At 41.2% G+C, this 18,969-nt stretch overlaps 1 protein-coding gene across 4 annotated transcripts in view; it reads left to right on the top strand.

Annotated features, from left to right (window-relative positions):
- The first annotated feature begins 8,135 nt into the window (after positions 1-8,135).
- Positions 8,136-18,969, top strand: part of STK33 (serine/threonine kinase 33) — a 196,393-nt gene continuing 185,559 nt past the window's right edge. For 2 of the 4 annotated variants that reach the window (XM_010341359.3, XM_074401061.1), the window contains exon 1: positions 8,136-8,313. The gene's annotated coding sequence lies outside the window, so the exon portion shown is untranslated. The remainder of the gene's footprint in view (positions 8,314-18,969) is intronic. The other 2 variants (XM_074401062.1, XM_039471442.2) reach the window with 1 other exon arrangement.

Below are 18,969 nucleotides of genomic sequence, written 5' to 3'. Positions count from 1 at the left end.
CAAGACTGTTAGCTTTAGTTACTCTCTTGGCCAACTTTGCCTCTGGAAACCTTAAAGGCTGTTACAGGTAAGGGAGGCAGTGACGCCAAATGGTCAGGAGCACAGCCCCTAGGCCCACCCCTGGACTCACACATACTAGCCATGTGGTCTTGGACAAGTCGATCCTGCAGACTGTACTTCTGTTTCTTCATCAGTACTCACCTCCTGGAGTTGTTTTGAGAATTAAATTAAAATACATAAAGCATTTGGGACAGTGCCTGGCACAGAATTGGTGATATTATTAGGTGGGTTAGTAGTACCTGTATTTTATTCAAACCTAGACACATAAATGTAAGTACTTTCTTGGTTCTTCAGGAAGGTGTCAACAAAAAGTTTTTATGCCACAATATCAGGACTGCTATCTGCCTAACAGCATAGTAATATGTAATCAGAGGCAACCCAATTTCCAAGAAGTTAAAAAGTGAAAAAAAAAACCAAAAAAAAAAAACCTGTGGTTTTAGAATCCGTAAAATACGAAGCACTATGTAGTTGTTTTTACTTTTTTAATTGAAATACTATTAATATACTATACAATTCACTTTTTAAAAAAAGAGACAGGGTCTTGCTCTGTCACTCAGGCTGGAGTACAGTGGCATGATCATAGCTCACTGCAGCCTCAAACTCCTGAGCTCATATGATCCTCCCACCTGAGTCTCTCAGGTAGCTGGGCCTACAAATTCACACCATCATTTGCATGTGCCTCAGCTAATTTTTAAATTTTCTGTAGGGATGGAGTCTCGCTATGTTGCCCAGGCGGGTCTGAAACTCCTGGCCGCAAGCAGTCCTCCCAACTCGATCTCCCAAAGCTCTCGGATTACAGATGTGAGCCATTGCACCTACCAGAATTTACCTTTTTAAAGAGCACAATTCAGTGGCTTTTAGAATAGTCGCAAGGTGTACAGCCATCAACATGGTCAAATTTTAGAATATTTTCATCACCCCAAAAAGAAACTACATAATTATTAGCACTCTTCTCCATTTCCCCATCCTCAGGGTCATCCATATTGCAGTATGTGTCAGTACTTCATTATTTTTATGGCCTAATAACATCCCATTGTATGGATATACTGTCTTTGCTTATTCACTCATTATTTTTTGGGCATGGGTTGTTTCCTCTTCTTGACTATTATGAATAATGCTGCTGTGAACATTCATATACATGCTTTTGTGTGGACAGATGTTTTTTATTCTTTTGGTCATACACCCAGGAGTGGCCACATAATCTCTATGTTTAATCATTTAATGAACTGCCAGAGTGTTTTCCAAAGCAGCTGTACTGTTTTACACTCCCATCAGCAATGTACAAAGGTTCCAGTTTCTCCACATCCTCACCAACACTTGTTATTGTCTAGAGTTTTGATTATAGCCCTCCTAGTGGGTGTGAAGTGATTATCTCATTAGGGTTTTAATTTTATTTATTTACATTTTTAGAGAAAGGAGTCTTGCTATGTTGCCCAGGCTGGACTCCAACTCCTGGGCTTGATCAAGCCTTTTGTCTCAGCCTCTCAAGTAGCTGGGCTAGCACATACCAATATACCAGCTGGTATCGCATTATGGTTTTGATTCACATTCCTCTGATAATTAATGTTGTTGAGCATCTTTTCATGTGTTTATTGGCCATCCATTGGTATATCTTCTTTGGAAAATGTCTATTCAAATCCTTAGCCCATTTTAACATTGGATTGTCTTTTTTACTGCTAAGCTGTAGGACTACTTTAAAAAAGTATAATTTTGATAATCAGATATATGACTTGCAAACATTTTCTCCTTTTCTGTGGATTTTCTCCTAATCTTCTTGATAGTGTTCTTTGAAGCACGGAAATTTTAATTTTGATGAAGTTCAATGCGTCTGTTTTTCTCTTTGGTTGCTTTTGCTTTAGGTGCTGTATCTAAGAAGCCATTGCCTAATCCAATGTCATGAAAATTTATACTTACGTTTCTTCTAATAGTTTTATAGTTTGAGCTCTTATATTTAGGTCTTTGATTCACTTTGAGTTAACTTCTGTATTTGATGTGAGGTACAGTCCAAATTTACTTCTTTGCATGTGGATATCCAGTTTTTTCAGCACCATTTGTTAGAAAGACTACTCTTTCCCTTATTGAATTGCCTTGGTATCTTTGCCAATTGACTATAGGTGAACGGGTTTATTTCCAGAATCTCAATTCTATTTCACCGTGTCTAGCCTTATACCAGTATGACCCAGTCTTTGTTTTTCATCTTGCCCTGTCTTATATCACTGAATGATCTAGTCTTGATGACTGTAGCTTTGTAGTAAGTTTTGAAATCAGGAAGTGTGAATCTTCCAACTTTGCTTCTGTTTTTAAGATTGTTACTTGTTCTCGGTCCCTTTCATTTATATATAAATTTTAAGATCAGATTGTCAATTTCTGCAAAAAGTACCACTGAAATTTTGACAAGGATTGTAATGAACTTGTGAATCAGTTTGAGGAGCACTGCCATCTTAACAACATAAGTCTTCCAATCCATGAATGTTTGGTGTGCACTAACTTGAACTCTAATTAATATCTGACAAGGAAGCTAGGTCAGATATCCAAAACTGGTGAGACAAACTGAGTTAATTGTCAAATGTTTACCTCATTTTTGAGCTGTGTGGATAAGATATAGTTTTATTTTGTTAAAGTAGGGGAAGAGAGCAAATGGAAAGACATATAAATTGGTAGAGCCTATCAGTAATCAGAGACAGATCTTATTAGGAAAAAGTTATACTTTGCATTATTTACTTTTCAAAGATATGTTCCCATTTAAGAAATCTTGCTAGGCATGGTGGCTCATGCCTGTAATCTCAGTGCTTTGGGAGGCCAATGTGGGTGGACTGTATGAGCTCAGGCGTTTAAGACCAGCCTGGGCAAAATGGCAATATTCTGTCTCTAGAAAAAATACAAAAATTAGCCAGGCAAGGTGGTGCATGCCTGTGGTTCCAGCTACTTGAGAGGCTAAGGTAGGAGGATTGCTTGAGTTCAGGCTGCAGTGAGCTGAGATCGTGCCACTGCACTCCAGCCTGCGTGACAAAGTGAGACCCTGTCTCAAAGAAAAGAAAGAAGGAAAAAGAAAGAGAGAAAGAGAGAAAGGAAGAAAGGAAGGGAAGGAGGGAGGGAGGGAAAGAAGGGAAAGAAAGGAAGAAAAGAGAGAAAAAGGGAGGGAGGGAGGGAGGGAGGAAGGAAGGAAAGAAGGAAGGAAGGAATCAATATACATAATAATCTAAACATCTCAATTTGTTTTATGGAACAAAAAATTATAGGGATTTTTTTTTTTTGGTTACACAGAGCCTCTTAAAATCTTTTGAATAGCAGAGATAGCCTTATTACATGTATAAATCAACTGCTTCTTGATTTAAGAAAACTGAAATCTCCCACTCACCCCCCCTAAATTCTGGTATTTTTACAACAGGATTAGCAAACCTTGGAACAAACTACGAATTGCTTCTATGTTTTGCTATATTGACAAACTTCAATTCTGACTTCTACTCCTTAAATGTCAAGCAGTTTGATATTACATTATAACAATAACGTTACCATAGAGTGTTTAAGTAAATAACATATAACACTTATTGCCAGTGGTGACATTAATAATTACAGGAATAGAATGAGAACAGATTGTTGTGTAGTAATGACCCCTAGAATAGACTGAGTTCCTTGGCAGTGTTAAGAATTTGTCATGTTAGTGGTCATGGTGTTGCAATCCATTATCTCATTGAGAATTGATGACTTCAGCTATGGTTACTAGCCCTAATATTTAATGTAGTTATCCTGAGCCACTTCAGTGCTTAAAAAAATTGTCTAAGGCATTATGTCAAGAGTTACCCAAGGAAACCTAGGATCTCCATGTATATATTTTCGGGAATCAAGTACGTTTTACTTTTTTATATAGTTCCTCTGGTTCCTGTCTATAAATATTAGTGACATTTGCACACTGGAAATGAATATTTGCCTGTTTGTCAGTCTATCTACCTATTTACCTATCCATATATATCTTACCATGTTCAACAAAGTCTCTTTCCTTCAATCCACCCTCCCTGCCCTCCCTTCCTTCCTCCCTCCCTCCCTCCCATCCTTCCATCCTTTCTCCCTTTCTTCCCTCTCTTCCTTTTCCCTCCTTCACTCCCTCCTTTCTGTTCTCCTTCGCTCCCTCCTTTTTTCCCTCCCTCCCTCCCTTCCTTTCTTCTATTAATTCTTTATTTATTAATTCCATAATGTTTACTAACTAGCTAACGAAGTTCCAGGCACTAGGAACAAGCAATAATCAAAGAGGCCAGGTCCCTACTGTCTTGGAGCTTAGCTTCTGGCTAGGAAAGAAAGAAAACAAACAGTTCCTTTTAGATGGTGTAAAGTGCTCTAAGACAACAAAGAAGGGAGATGTGATAGACTGTCGGTTGGGGCTATTTTAGGCAGGAAAATCAAGGCAGGATTCTCTGAGGAGGTGGTGAGTGAGCTGAGATCTCAATGATGAGAAAGAACCAGGCTTGGGGAGCAGAGCCTTACAGAGAGAGGAAACAGCACGTGTAAAATATTTGAAGCAGTTTAAAATAATACTACAACAAAAACATACAAAAAGTAGGAATGAGGGGAAATGAAAGGGAACAGGAGAAAGTTGTGATGCAGATATGAAAACTGTAGTTTGACAAAGTTATTAAAATTGAGTTGCAAATTTGGGAACTATCTTCCTGGAAGCCAAGGTGAAAGGGAAATGTGATCAATTTTATGGTCTGCTTTCTGTTATAAAGAAAAGTCATGTCAGCTTCTCTAGGAAAAAATATTCTTTCCTGGCACTCAGGATTGAAATATATTTCTTGCATGGACCCTCCTATACAGGGCATATAAGTGATTATATTAGTGTGATAGCCCCCTCCTCCTACAGATGTCCAAATCCGAATTCCTGGAACCTGTGAATATGTTACATTATATGAAAAGGGCACTTGACAGCTGTGATTAAGTTAAGGACCCTAAAATGGGGAGGTTATCCTGGATTTGTTTTGGTGGGTCTAATCTAATTGCATAGATCCTTAAAAGCCAAGAGCCTTTCCCAGCTAGGATCAGAGGAAGACATGACCTCAGAAGCCTGGTTAGAAAGATGCAGTGTTGTTGGCTTTGAAGAGGGAGGAAGAGGGTCACTAACCAAGGAATGTGGGTAGCCTCTAGAAGCTGGAAAGGCCAAGAAACTGATTCTCTCCTAGAGCCTCCAGAAAGAAACACATCCCTGCAACACTGACTATATAGCCCAGTGAAATCTATGTTGGATTTCTGACCTATAGAATTGCAAGAGAAGGTATTCTTATTGTTTAAGTCACCAAATTTTGATAAATGGTTACTATATAAAACCAATATAGTTAGATTGACTTTGGTTGCGATAACAGAAATTCCCCCACCTGAACTACTAGCTACGCAAAAGAGTGGACTTTATTATAAAGAGTTGGAAACAATACATGGAATTCAAAGGCAGGAACAATTCATTTCAGAAAATACCATGACGAAGAATGGAAAGCTGTTAGAACTCTTTTGGTCACTTCTCTCTGTATATCTTTTTCATCCTTCCTGTTCTTTTCCCATTTTCCCTGCAGCCTGGCTTTCTGCATTTCTTTTGACCGCCTAGTGGGAAAGCATGTCTGGTGACAGCTTCTGATTTTCTCTCTCTCTCTTTTTTTTTTTTTTGAGACGGAGTTTTGCTCTTGTTGCCCAGGCTGGAGTGCAATGGCATGATCTCAGCTCACTGCAACCTTTGCCTCCCAGGTTCAAGTGATTCTCCTGCCTCAGCCTCCCAAGTTGCTGGGACTACAGGCATGCGCTATCACGCCCAGCTAATTTTGTATTTTTAGTAGCGACGGGGTTCCTCCATATTGGTCAGGCTGGTCTTGAACTCCTGACCTCAGGAGATCTGCTCGCCTCAGCCTCCCGAAGTGCTAGGATTACAGGCATGAGCTGCCATGCCTGGCCCCTGATTTTCTATTTTAAAGATGTTCTGTGTTTCCACATTAGCTACCTAGAGAAAGATCGAAATCTCTCAGTCCTGTTCATGACCTTTGCAGGGACATGGATGAAGCTGGAAACCATCATTCTCAGCAAACTAACACAAGAACAGAAAACCACACACCGCATGCTCACACTCATAAGTGGGAGTTGAACAATGAGAACATATAGACACAGGGAGGGGAACATCATACACCAGGGCCTGTCGCGGGGGTTGGGGGCTAGGGGAGGGATAGCGTTAGGGGAAACACCTAATGTAGATGGCAGGTTGATGGGTGCAGCAAACCACCATGGCACGTGTATACCTATGTAACAAACCTGCATGATCTGCACCTGTAGCCCAGAACTTAAAGTATAATAATAAAAAAAGAAATTTAAATTGAAAAAAATATATAAAAAAGGAATCTCTCAGTCCTAATTCCAAATTCCCGGGAGAGGGATATGATTGGCATATCTTGAGTCAGATCCCTACTATTGGAACAATCAGCTGTAGCCAGGTGGCCTGGTTACCTTGTCTGAGGATTCAGGGCTAGTTTCCAGAAAAAGAAATCTGGTTATACTGCCGCTGTTAAACTGCAACTTGCATTGGTCAAGAAACCATTAGTGGGTAGAAATCCACCATAAAAAGATATTAAAAGTATCAGAGTGCATCGCATGAGATGTGGGTAAAGTTTTACAAAACTCGTTTCAGTTACGAAATATATGAGTACATGTGTATTGAGTGATAATATAAACATATTTATTTTGGTGGATTGTGCTCAAAAAAGTTTGAAAAGCTCTGGGCTGGACAAGCCGATAGGATTCTGCTACAGAGATGTAATAAACAGCATTCTTAAAGTAATCCCTCTAGTAAATGCAGAGGTATCATGAATATTTTTTAAACAGCATCTCTTAATATATGTAAATGGCATAGTGCTGAACATGACTTGGACAGGCAATGTTGCAAGGGGAAGACACAATGGTACAAGCATACAGTTTTTTGATGGCCTGGTTTAACGCAGGGAAAAACGTAGTCCAGTGGTTGTTTTTGTTTTGTTTTTAGAGTCAGGGTTGGCTGTGTTGCCCAGGCTGGAACCTGTGAATATGTTACATTATATGCAAAGGACACTTTACAGATGAGATTAAGTTAAGGACCTTAAGATGGGGAGACTCTCCTAGGAGATCTTTTTTAATCTCCCGCAGCCTGGTACCTAGTAGGACCTCATTATATAGTAGATTTCTTGTAGCCGTTTACTGGCCAGGGAGGTTTTAATTTTGTAGAGATGGGGATCTCCTGATGTTGCCCAGGCTGGTCTTGAACTTCTGGGTTCGAAGAATCCTCCTGCCTTGGCCTCCCAAAGTGCTGAGATTATCGGTGTGAGCCACTGCGCCCGGCCTAGTCCAGTAGTTTGAAGTTACCAGTCACCCATTATGACCATTTTGAGTTTTTTGATGAAAAGGACTGGATCAACTAGTTGCCAAATGTACCTCCCTCTAAGCAATAAAATGAATCCACCTGCCTATCAACTTACTGGCTATCAATCAGTCGAATTTGAGAGAATATCTGCCTTAAATAATTAGGCTAGCATTAAGAGAGTTGAATTTCTTCCCTACAGCTGCTAGAGAGTAGGACCCAGGACCACAGAAGCCATTCCTAGTTCAGGCCAATAAATCCATTAGCATACAGCTGGACCCTCTGTTGCCGAGGACAGGCATTCAGATGGTTCCTCATAGGTTTGTAGCTAAAATATATCCGTGAGAATCGTCATTTGATCTGTCAGGAGTCTTCTCAGCCCCTGTGTGGGGACAAACACCCTCCCCCCAGCATTTCCCCGTCTTTTTAGTCTACCTCCCCCCACCCCCCTGCACTGCAGTTCAAGGCTTGCAGCCCTAGCTCCAACTGGCTGGGGGTTGAGGGCTTGACCCGGAGTGAGAAGAGTGGCCTGGGCATCAGTCACCTCAGTGCCGTGATATTCCCGCTACAAAGCTGTATTTTACGTACACGTGGCTGCTCCTCTGTGCCCCAGACGGGATTTTAGGTCCGTCCCTAAGGGGAGCCGCCCGCGGACGCGCCTGGGGCTGCACCCGGGGCACGTGGGCGCCGTTGTGCAGCCGGCACCTCCGGGCCAGCCCCGCGGCTGGGAAAAGGGGCTTTGCACCCGCCGCCGCTCTTTGTCCTCGCGCGGCACCCGTCCACGCCGTGCGGCTGCTCTGCGGGCCGAAAAGTTTCTCCCGGGGCAGAATTCCGGGCTCGGCTACAACTTGCACGAAGTGTGCGCATCTGTCGGCGGCCCGCCAGCACCCCCGGCCGCGGTGAGTGGTCCCTGGAGTCGCCGCTCGGGGCGGGCCCGCGGGAGCGGGGGGACGGCCCGGGGCGCAGCCGGACCTGGCCGTTGCTATGGCAACGCGGTGGGCAAACGGGCCTCTGGGCCTCCCGCTGCCGGTCGGCTGGCGGCCCCCCAGCGGAGGGACGGGGCCGAGCCCGCGGAGCCTTCCGAGTGTCTCCCAGGGCCCAGCCGTTGGGACCCCATTCCCCGCCCAACCCGGGCCCGGTATTTAGGGTGGTCTCTGTCTGCCCGGGTTCATCTCCGCCGTCTCACGCCTCCACCCCATCTTGGGACTTGAACCTTTTTGAAAGTTGAAAGCGAACTTACTGTAGGGTAAGTGTGTGAGAAACATCCTTAGAAGTTCTCAAGTTGAGTTTCTTTTTTCTCCTAGAGCCTGGTACCTAGTAAGACCTCATTATATGGCAGGTTTCTTGGTGCCCTTAAGATGGTCTCTTGCACCCAGAGGATGCATATAGGAGGTGATAGGTTGACATAGAGAAGCCCCGTACTGGCTCTGTGGACAGGTAATTTAAGAACTCTCCCTCAGTTTCCTAAATTAGATGATAATTTCCCACAAGGTCTTGGGTTTCAGTGAACCTGTATGTGAAACTGTTTTGTGAACAGTACATGTAAAAAGCTTACCGGTAAGGGAAATTTCCATGCTAAAAGTGGTCTAGTGCTCCCGTCCCACATCACCAGCTAAGGAGGACCTTCTTTTTTGTCTGACCACCAAATATCCCCAATATGCAACCAGAAAATAGGGTAGCCCTGCCTTGGAGGAGGGCTCTGTGAATGGAAAGGAACATCAACAAGTTTTGAACCTAAACTCTCTCCTTGTTTTCCAGGCCCGTGCCTTTAGACTGTGATGGATATGCAGATACATCACACTTTTAAATTTTAGCTCATGTAAATATGTTGTTATCTCAATGAGTCATACCAACCTCTATCTAGTTTGCAAATCAGAAATCTTGGCCTCATCCTTGACACCTCACACTTTCTTCCTTTCCATATCCAAACAATTATCAAGTTCTATTCATTTTATGTTCATACCAAATCTCAAATCCATCTGAGTATCTCTGTCTCTGCTGTTATCGCCCTAGACTGATCTACCATTATCTGTTGTCCAGTAATAGCCTCCTAACTAAAGGTATTAACCCTTTCCTTTCAATATTCCCATCCATTCTTTGCCCTGCAGCAGGAGTACTGCTTTAACAATTAAAATTTGATTATGCTACCCACCCACCTCCTCTAGCTTAAAATCCATCATGGCTTCTCATTATTCTTAGGATAAAGACAGAACTCTTAATTTGGCCTAAAAGTTCGGTAACCATATACTTGACCATCCAGTCCAAGATATTTTTGAGAGTAAAAGAAAGTACCAGCCTGACCCACATGGTGAAATCCTGCCTCTATTAAAAATACAAAAATTAGCTAGGAGTGGTGGCATGTGCCTGTAATCCCAGCTACTCAGGAGGCTGAGGCAGCAGAACTGCTTGAACCTGGAAGATGGAGGTTGCAGTGAGCCAAGATTGTGCCACTGCACTCCAGCTGGGCAAGAGTGAGACTCCATCTCAAAAAAAAAAAAATAATAATATTATTTATGCTAGGACAAAAGATCTAACCTGGGGCTCTGTCAGGCAAACTGAGGCAAACGGTTATTCTACATTGGCTTTGTTTTTTTTAAGACGGAGTTTCGATCTTGTTGCCCAGGCTGGAGTGCAGAGGTGCAATCTCCACTCACTGCAACCTCCACCTCCCAGGTTCAAGTGATTCTCCTGCCTCAGCCTCCTAAGTAGCTGGGATTACAGATGCCTACCAGTACACCTGGCTAATTTTTGTACTTTTAGTAGAGACAAGGGTTTTCCATGTTGGCCAGGCTGGTCTTGAACTGCTGACCTCAGGTGATCCACCTGCTTCGACCTCCCAATGTGCTGGGATTCCAGGAGTGAGCCACCGTGATGCCTGGCCGACATTGGCTTCTTCTCAGACTTGTGTGCCATCTTCCCTGCTACTACAGGGCTGTTGCATATGATAGTCTCCCTGCCAGATGTAGTCTTTCCTGTTTTCTTTAGCTAACTCTTGTTCACATCTCATGTCAAATATTTCCTCAAGAAATCTGCTTCTGACTGTCTAGGACAAACTGCTTAACATAGGTTCTTCCGATGCCAATGATTTCTCCTTAGTAGCACTTACCACAATTGCAATTTAAAATTTGTCTGTGTAAATACTTGAATGATAAGCATTTTCCTGTGTCATTAAACAGGCTCTGAAAAGATCACATGGTGGTTTGGAGCACAGGTGGATGGCTTAGAATTGGCACAGCTCTGTCACAGTTCTTTAACGATGCTAGTTGTGTTTTAAAATTCAGAATTTTCACTTTATGGAAAGATGCCATGGTATAGACACTGCATCACGTCTGGTGGGGTCTGGAGCAGAGCTTTGTAATCAAACACATGAACTTTTCTTTAGTAAAATGAATTTTCTCTAAATAGGATAAGGATAACACATGATTTCATTGTCAGTTTAAGTCAGGTTTTGCAAATGAGTTTGCCACAAGTTTATGAAAACGCTGAGATGCGAGGATCACTTGAAGCTAAGAATTTGAGACCAGCTTGGGCAACATAATAAGACCCATCTCTACAAAATGTTTTAAAAATTAGCTGGGCGTGGTGGTATGCATCTGTGGTCCCAGCTACTTAGAAGGCTGAGGTGGGAGGATCTCTTGATCCCCAAAGCAAACCCCAGACTGCAGGGAGCTGTGATTATGCCACTGCAGTCCAGTTTGGGTGACCTTGTCTCTGAAAAAAAGAAAATTGAAAAAAAGAGAAAACACTTGATTTTCTGAGATTTCTGGGTTGTAGAATTTCAGATGAGGATACGTGATTCTGCTTTAGTGTAACCTTGAGCCAATCATTTAACTTCTCTGGCCTCAGATTTCTCAACTGTAAAATGGAGATGATACGAGCACCTGCCTGTATCACAGGCTCCATGTCATGCTGTTTTGAAAAGTAAACGAGTTAGTACGAGTTAACTGTATAGAACAGGGAATGGTCCTTCGTCGGTACTATACAAGGGTCAGTTCTCATATCATTTCTATTAGTTCCATAATCACACCTTGGATGAAACTTAATTTACTTGCAATTTACTTATTGTTGAGTATTTAGACCTCAGATACAAAATTTAGTAATGAATGTCTTTACACTTAAATCTTTTTGCTACATTTTTTGATTACTTAAGATCAGTTCCTGGGCTGAGTGTGGGGGTCCATGCATGTAAAACTGGTAGTTTTGGAGGCCAAGGTGGGAGGATCACTTGAGGCCAGGAGTTTGAGACCAGTATGGACAACATAGCAAGACCTTGTCTCTACAAAAAAAATAAAAAAATTAGCCAGGTGTGGTGGCATGTACCTGTAGCCAGCCCCTAGTGCTCAGGAGGCTGAGGTGGGAGGATCTCTTTGACCCAGGAGTTCAAGGCTGCAGTGAACTTGCCACTGCATTCCAGCCTGGGAAATGGAGTGAGACCCTATCTCAAAATTAAAAAAAAAAAAACAAAACAAAAGGATCACTTCCCAAAAATGAAATTATTGGGAGGTCAAAAGGCAGGAAGATTGTGAAGCTCTCAAAACATATTGAAACATTGTCATACTGTTTTCCAGAAAGATTTGCCAATTTACATTGCCACCATCAGTTTTATGACACACATATTAGCATTATTATTTTTAAAACTTTGCTAATTTCACAGATAAAATGGCACCTCCTATCATTATTAATATGTTTTAAGTGTTAAGAAATCTTATTGTTAGCTATTAGCTACTTCTTTTCTGTGAGTTGCCTGCATAAGCTCTTTGATGGTTTTTGTATTGGAGTCTTCGTTTTTTTTTTTTTTTTTTTTAGCAGTTGTTTGTTTGATTTTTATCTTCCCCAGTCCAGGCAGGAGCCACTCTGCTTGGCTTTGGCTGGAATTACTTGGATAAGGTATCCCTGGAGCCTGTGACGAGTTGTGACTTGCCTGCAGGCTACAGAGCAGGGTAGAAAACTGTTTCAGAGGCTGTTTCTTGGGGAAAATCTGGACTCAAGACTGGGCTGATTGCCTGTTTATGTGAACTTAAGTCAAAGAGGGCTTGGAAGAAAGAGAGCATCCAGGTAGGAGGCAAAGACCAAGACAGACAAGGAAAGGCAGAGTAATTTTCAAAGCTGCGGGAGAGAAGCTGCAACCTCTTTTTTAAAAATTTTTTTATTGTAGATACACTGCAGTTTCCTGTATAGAGGGTGAGGGAATGCTGGGGGCAGTTTTGGCCACGCACTGAACCCTGTGAAGGTATTAACCCTTCTTCATGTGGGACATTTTCCCAACAATTGCCCTTTAATTTATGATGGCTTATGATTTATAGAAATTAAACCAATTTTATGTTGTCTGCCTGTTAATATTTTCCTTTATGATCCATCACTTTTATGCTTAGAAAGTTCTTCCCATGTAGAGACCAGCTATCTATCTGCATTTTCTTTAAAAATGTTATTTTGTAATGTCAGCAAATAAAGAGGAAAAGAAAGTAAGTACAAGAAAGCTGAGTAGTGTGATGTCCAATAAAAAACCTGAAAGAGGATGATACAAAGGTGGGTACTCACGTCTTCATGTGTCCTTGAAGCAAGGAGAAGAGCTTATACTACTGTAAGGGAGATTGAGGAAGATGGTTTCTGACTGTTGATTGAACTGATGGCTGTTTCAGCCATTGACTTATCTGTCAAACGCTGTAGAAGCTTATCCTTAAAGACTTAAAGAAGAAATATCCTGAAAGAGGAGATGTGTTCTCTGGAGCTATTTTCTACTTTTACTCATCTGATGATACTATGTAGTACTTCAAAACCTAGAGTTGTTAAATGCTGATAAATAACTTCTTGTTTTTAAAAAGAGGCTTACAAAATGGAAAATACAATATAAAATTAATCGCTGACTTTTTTGGCATTGATAAATTGGTATGCCTTAAGATGTGATTGAGAAAGAATTTCCTTTCCTGCTGAACTCCAATGTGTATGAGTGAGGCTAATTGTGTTTTGTTTGGATTTATCTCAGAGCTCTAGAATGTGAAGAATGGACACCTTATTGTTCAGCTATATTAATATATATTTTCTTAGTTTATTAAATAAAAAAATTGTAGAGTGCATAAGAAATTACTCATCTCACAACTCCTTGCAGTTTTATTGACCTGAAGTTGTTTTATTTTTAAAAGTTTGGCTGAGCGTGGTGGCTCACGCTTGTAATCCCAGCACTTTGGGAGGCCGAGGCAGATAACAAGATCAGGAGTTCGAGACCAGTTTGGCCAACATGGTGAAACCCCATCTCTACTAAAAACAAAAAACAAAAAAACAAAAATTAGCTGGGCATACTGGCACATGCCTGTAATCCCAGCTACTTGGGAGGCTGAGGCAGGAGAACTGCTTGAACCTGGGAGGCAGAGGTTGCATTGAGCTGAGTGAGATCCAGCTGTTGCACTCCAGCCTGGGCAACAGAGTGAGTCTCTGTCTTAAAAAAAAAAAAAAAAAAGTTTACAAGGTGAAGGGCAGTAATTTTAAGAATTAGAATGGGCCGGGTGCGGTGGCTCACGCCTGTAATCCCAGCACTTTGGGAGGCCGAGGCGGGTGGATCATGAGGTCAACAGATCGAGACCATCCTGGTCAACATGGTGAAACCCCATCTCTACTAAAAATACAAAAAATTAGCTGGGCATGGTGGCACATACCTGTAGTCCCAGCTACTCAGGAGGCCGAGGCAGGAGAATTGCCTGAACCCAGGAGGCGGAGGTTGCGGTGAGCCGAGATTGCGCCATTGCACTCCAGCCTGGGTAACAAGAATGAAACTCTGTCTCAAAAAAAAAAAAAAAAAAAAAAAAAAAAAAGAATTAGAATGTTCTTTTTACATATAAGGGACTAATTACCTTTCTTAATAACCATTGACTTGTCAGTTTGAAGATCAATAAGGATGTGGTATTATGTAGTATTACATTAGAAATAAATTAAGGAGGCCAGATGCGATGGCTTATGACTGTAATCACAGCACTTTGGGAGGCTGAGGCAAGCGGATCACAAGGTCAAGAGATTGAGACCATTCTGGCCACCATGGTGAAATCCCCATCTCTACTAAAAATACAACAATTAGCTGAGTGTGGTGGCATGCACCTGTAGTCCCAGCTACTCAGGAGGCTGAGGCAGGAGAATCTCTTGAACCCAGGAGGAGAGCGGGGAGGTGGGCAGAGCTTGCAGTGAGCTGCGATCCCACCACTGAACTCCAGCCTAGTGACAGAGTAAGACTCCATCTCATAAATAAATAAATAAATAAAAACAATGTTCTATTGATAAAGTTGATTTAGGAATACTATTTACTGATCCTTATTTTTGATCAAGTTACTTAGTAAACAATATTGACTATTATAAACATTCATTCAATAAATATTTATGGGGTGCTTATCATATGCCAGGCACAGTTCTATAATATTGTATTATATCTTTACTTTTTTTTTTTTTTTTTTTTTGAGATGGAGTTTCGCTTTTGTTACCCAGGCTGGAGTGCAATGGCGCGATCTCGGCTCACCGCAACCTCCGCCTCCTGGGTTCAGGCAATTCTCCTGCCTCAGCCTCCTGAGTAGCTGGGATTACAGGCACGCGCCACCATGCCCAGCTAATTTTTTGTATTTTTAGTAGAGACGGGGTTTCACCATGTTGACCAGGGTGGTCTCGATCTCTTGACCTAGTGATCCACCCGCCTCGGCCTCCCAAAGTGCTGGGATTACAGGCTTGAGCCACCGTGCCCGGCCATATCTTTACTTTTATAGCATATGTATTAAAAGTTTGCTTATGATTCAGCATTCTTAACATGAGCTGATGATTATTTGGAAAAACTGGCCATTTGGTCTCACACATATTGATTCAGAGGCTTATAAAAAAGCTTTAAGTCAAATGTTCATGCAATCTCCAAGGTTGGGATGTTGGTAATTGAAAGTTATACTCTGTTACTTTGTCATTATCATGGTGGAATGCTTGTCTACAATGACAGAGCTCACTGGGAGAGAATCCATTTACCATTTACCAAAGGCAATGCATTTGAGGCTCAGAGTCTTAGACTTGAATTCTTTCAAGTTTGCTGCTAGCAAATCTAACATCGAGGCTCTTATATCTGCTCTAAGGAGCTCAGCTTCCAAACAGCTGAAATACTGGGAAGAAAGCAAATATTTATCCTTGGATATTTTTCATGGAAATGCAATTAATTTTGCTCTCAATCTTTTTTATTTTGGTTTTCAGTTTATGGCAATAAAGTTTAATATTTTTCATATATGTTATTATAAAAGTAAACACCAATATCCAGCAGTGATTTTCAAGTTAACTTCTTTATTGCTTTTCTGTCGTATCTCTTTGATGGTACATATAATGTGTATACTTGGCTCCTTTTTATAGTCACACTTCACTTTTTTATTGAGATAATTTGCATACCATAAAATTCACCCTTTTAAAGTGCACACTAGTTAAATAGCAATCACACTAGCAACCGTAACTACTATTTAATTCCAGAACATTTTTATCACACTCGAGAAGAACCTTCACATCCAATAGCAGTCACACCTTATTCCCTGTCCCCGAGCTCTGGCAATCACGAATCTTTCTTTCTCTATAGATTTGCCTGTTATGGAAATTTTGTATAAATAGAATTATACAGTATGTGGCCTTTTGTATCTGGCCTCTTTCACTTGGCATGATGTTTTCAAAGTTCATTTCTGTCATGGTATGTATTCGTACTTTACTCCTTTTTGTGACCAAATAGAATTCCACCTTATGGTGTGTTTTGTGTATCCATTCATCAGTTGATGACCATTTGGGTTGTTTTCATTTTGTTTCTTTTTTTTTTTTTTGAGACGGAGTTTCACTCTTGTTACCCAGGCTGGAGTGCAATGGTGTGATCTCAGCTCACCGCAACCTCCGCCTCCTGGGTTCAGGCAATTCTTCTACCTCAGCCTCCTGAGTAGCTGGGATTACAGGCACGCGCCACCAAGCCCAGCTAATTTTTTGTATTTTTTTTAGTAGAGACGGGGTTTCACCATGTTGACCAGGATGGTCTCGATCTCTTGACCTCGTGATCCACCCGCCTTGGCCTCCCAGAGTGCTGGGATTACAGGCGTGAGCCACCGCGCCTGGCCCTTTCATTTTGTTTCTTTTGGTATTTTGAATAATGCTGCCATGAATACTCATGTACAAGTTTTTGTGTGAACATATATTTTCAGTTCTCCTGGGTTCTCTAGGAGTGGAATGATAGTCATATGGTAACTCCGTGTTTAACTTTTTGAGGAACTGCCAAACTGTTTTCCAAAGCGGCTATACCATTTTGCATTCCCAACAGCAATGTATGAGGGTTCTCATTTCTCCATAGCTTCACTAAAACTTGTTACTTGTCTTTTTGAGTATAGCCATTCTAGTATGTGTAGAGTGGTATCTCATTATGGTTTTGATTTACATTTTCTGAATATCAGTAACATTATTACTGATAACTAATGATGTTAGGATACTTTCATGTGTTAATTTGGAAGATGTGCAATATGTATCTCTTCTTTGGATAAATAGCTATTCAAATATTTTGTCTGTTTTTAATTTGGGTTGTCTTTGTCTTGTTCAGTTGTTAAGAGTTCTTTATGTAGTCTGGATACTAGACTCTTCTCAGATAATTGATTTGCAATTTTTTTCTTCCATTTGTAGGTTGTCTTTTTACTTTCTTGGTAGTGTTCCTTGAAGCATAAAAATTTTTAATTTTATGAAGTCCAATATATATATTTTTTGGTTTAGGTGCCATATCTAAAATATACTGCTGTCTAATACAAGGTCATAAAGATTTACCCCTGTTTCCTTCTAAAAGTTCTGTAGTTTTAGATCTCATATTTCAGTTCTAGATCCATTTTAAGTGAATTTTTGTTTATTATTTGAGGTAGATGTCCAGATTCATTCTTTTATGAGTAGCTATTCAGTTGTCCTGTTTGTTGTACACTTCATTTCACTTATTAAAGTCAACTCATTAGGCATGTTTTGGGGAGACAAAATTTGGCTAATTCCTTGTCAGTCCAGTTAATGCCACCATCCTACATGGAGGACATTGCAGGCAAAGCAACTTTCTATATTGCTAACAGGACTTTGACTCCAAATTTCCAGTAGGGATATAATTTGGTGAATTAGTGCTATGGATTGAGTGTTTGTGTCCCCTCAGAATTCATATGTTGAAGTCTAAATCCCTAGTGTGATGGTATTTAGGGGCGTTTCAAAGGTGATTAGGTCATGAGGGTGGAGCTTTCATGAATGGTACTAGTGACCTTATAAGATAATGGGAAGACCAGAGTGCTCTCTGTTCTCCACCATGTGAGGACACAGCAGGAAGATGGCCATCTGCAAACCAGGAAGAGTACCCCCACCACACATCAGATCTGCTGGTGCTTTGGCCTTGGACTTCCCAGCCTCCATAACTGTGAGAAATAAATGTTTGTTGTTTAAGCCACCCAGTCTATGGTATTCTGTTAGAGCAGTCTGAACTAAGATAATTGGCCTGCTGAGGAAATAAGCTTTAAGGATGCTTCCCCCTCTAATCTCACTTAAGGCCTCTAAGTAGACCCATATGGATGCCTCTTTGCCATCTTTTTTTTTTTTTTTCTGGGTCATAACCTGATTCCCACTTGACCCCTTGGGGAAAGGGAAGAGCAAAGGAAGGATTGCCCTCTACCAAGGTGAAGAGGCCTTAAGATTTTTTTTTACAACCTCATGGGAGAAACAGAAGGGGCCATATGAAACTTTCCACAAAGAAACGGTGATGATCCTCAATGGAAGAAAGAACTTTTCACCTTTGTTTTTTTAACCTTCCATTGAAAACTCCTTCCTCTGGAATTGTGATCCAGTTGAGCCGTGGCTTGTTCAGAACTCCTTTTCTTGGAGTGGAATGATAGGGACGTGTGCCTTGTGTTCTTCCCAGAGGTTCAAGCGTGTAGTGTCAGAAAGCTTAGAATTGGTGAGCTCAGGCTCACTTGGGTTCAAATTTTGGTCCTGCATTTCTAGCTTTGGTTCCTTTTTCTATAAAAGGGGCTTATAATTAACATTTCCCAGAATTATGAAAAGCAAATGTCATATGTAAAGTACCTAACAAATATGTAGCCCTTCAATAAATGCTAGTTTCCCATCTCTGTGTTTTCAGATTTTCTTTTTTCTTTCTTTCTTTTTTTTTTTTTTTTTTTTTTTTGAGGTGGAGTCTTACTCTCTTGCCCAGGCTGGAGTGCAGTGACGCGATCTTGGCTCACTGCAACCTCTGCCTCACAGGTTCAGGCGATTCTCCTGCTTCAGCCTCCCGAGTAGCTGGGATTATAGGCATCTGCCACCATACCTGGCTAATGTTGGTAGTTTTAGTAGAGACAGGGTTTCACTGTCTTGGTCAGGCTGGTCTTGAACTCCCGACCTTGTGATCTACCTCCCTCAGCCTTTCAAGTGCTGGGATTATAGGCATGAGCCACAGCGTCCAGCCTGTTCTAATGAAAACATTAGAAAATGTTTTCAAATTTTCTAATAAATTTGTATAAATGCAATTTAAAAAATTCCATAGACTCTTAGAGTTGGAGGGGATCTTCATACTT

Source organism: Saimiri boliviensis, chromosome 6, assembly GCF_048565385.1.
Source record: "Saimiri boliviensis isolate mSaiBol1 chromosome 6, mSaiBol1.pri, whole genome shotgun sequence".
Classification (NCBI taxonomy): domain Eukaryota; kingdom Metazoa; phylum Chordata; class Mammalia; order Primates; family Cebidae; genus Saimiri; species Saimiri boliviensis.
Note: the sequence above shows the minus strand (reverse complement) of the source record. Positions and strands in the feature narration are given on the sequence as shown.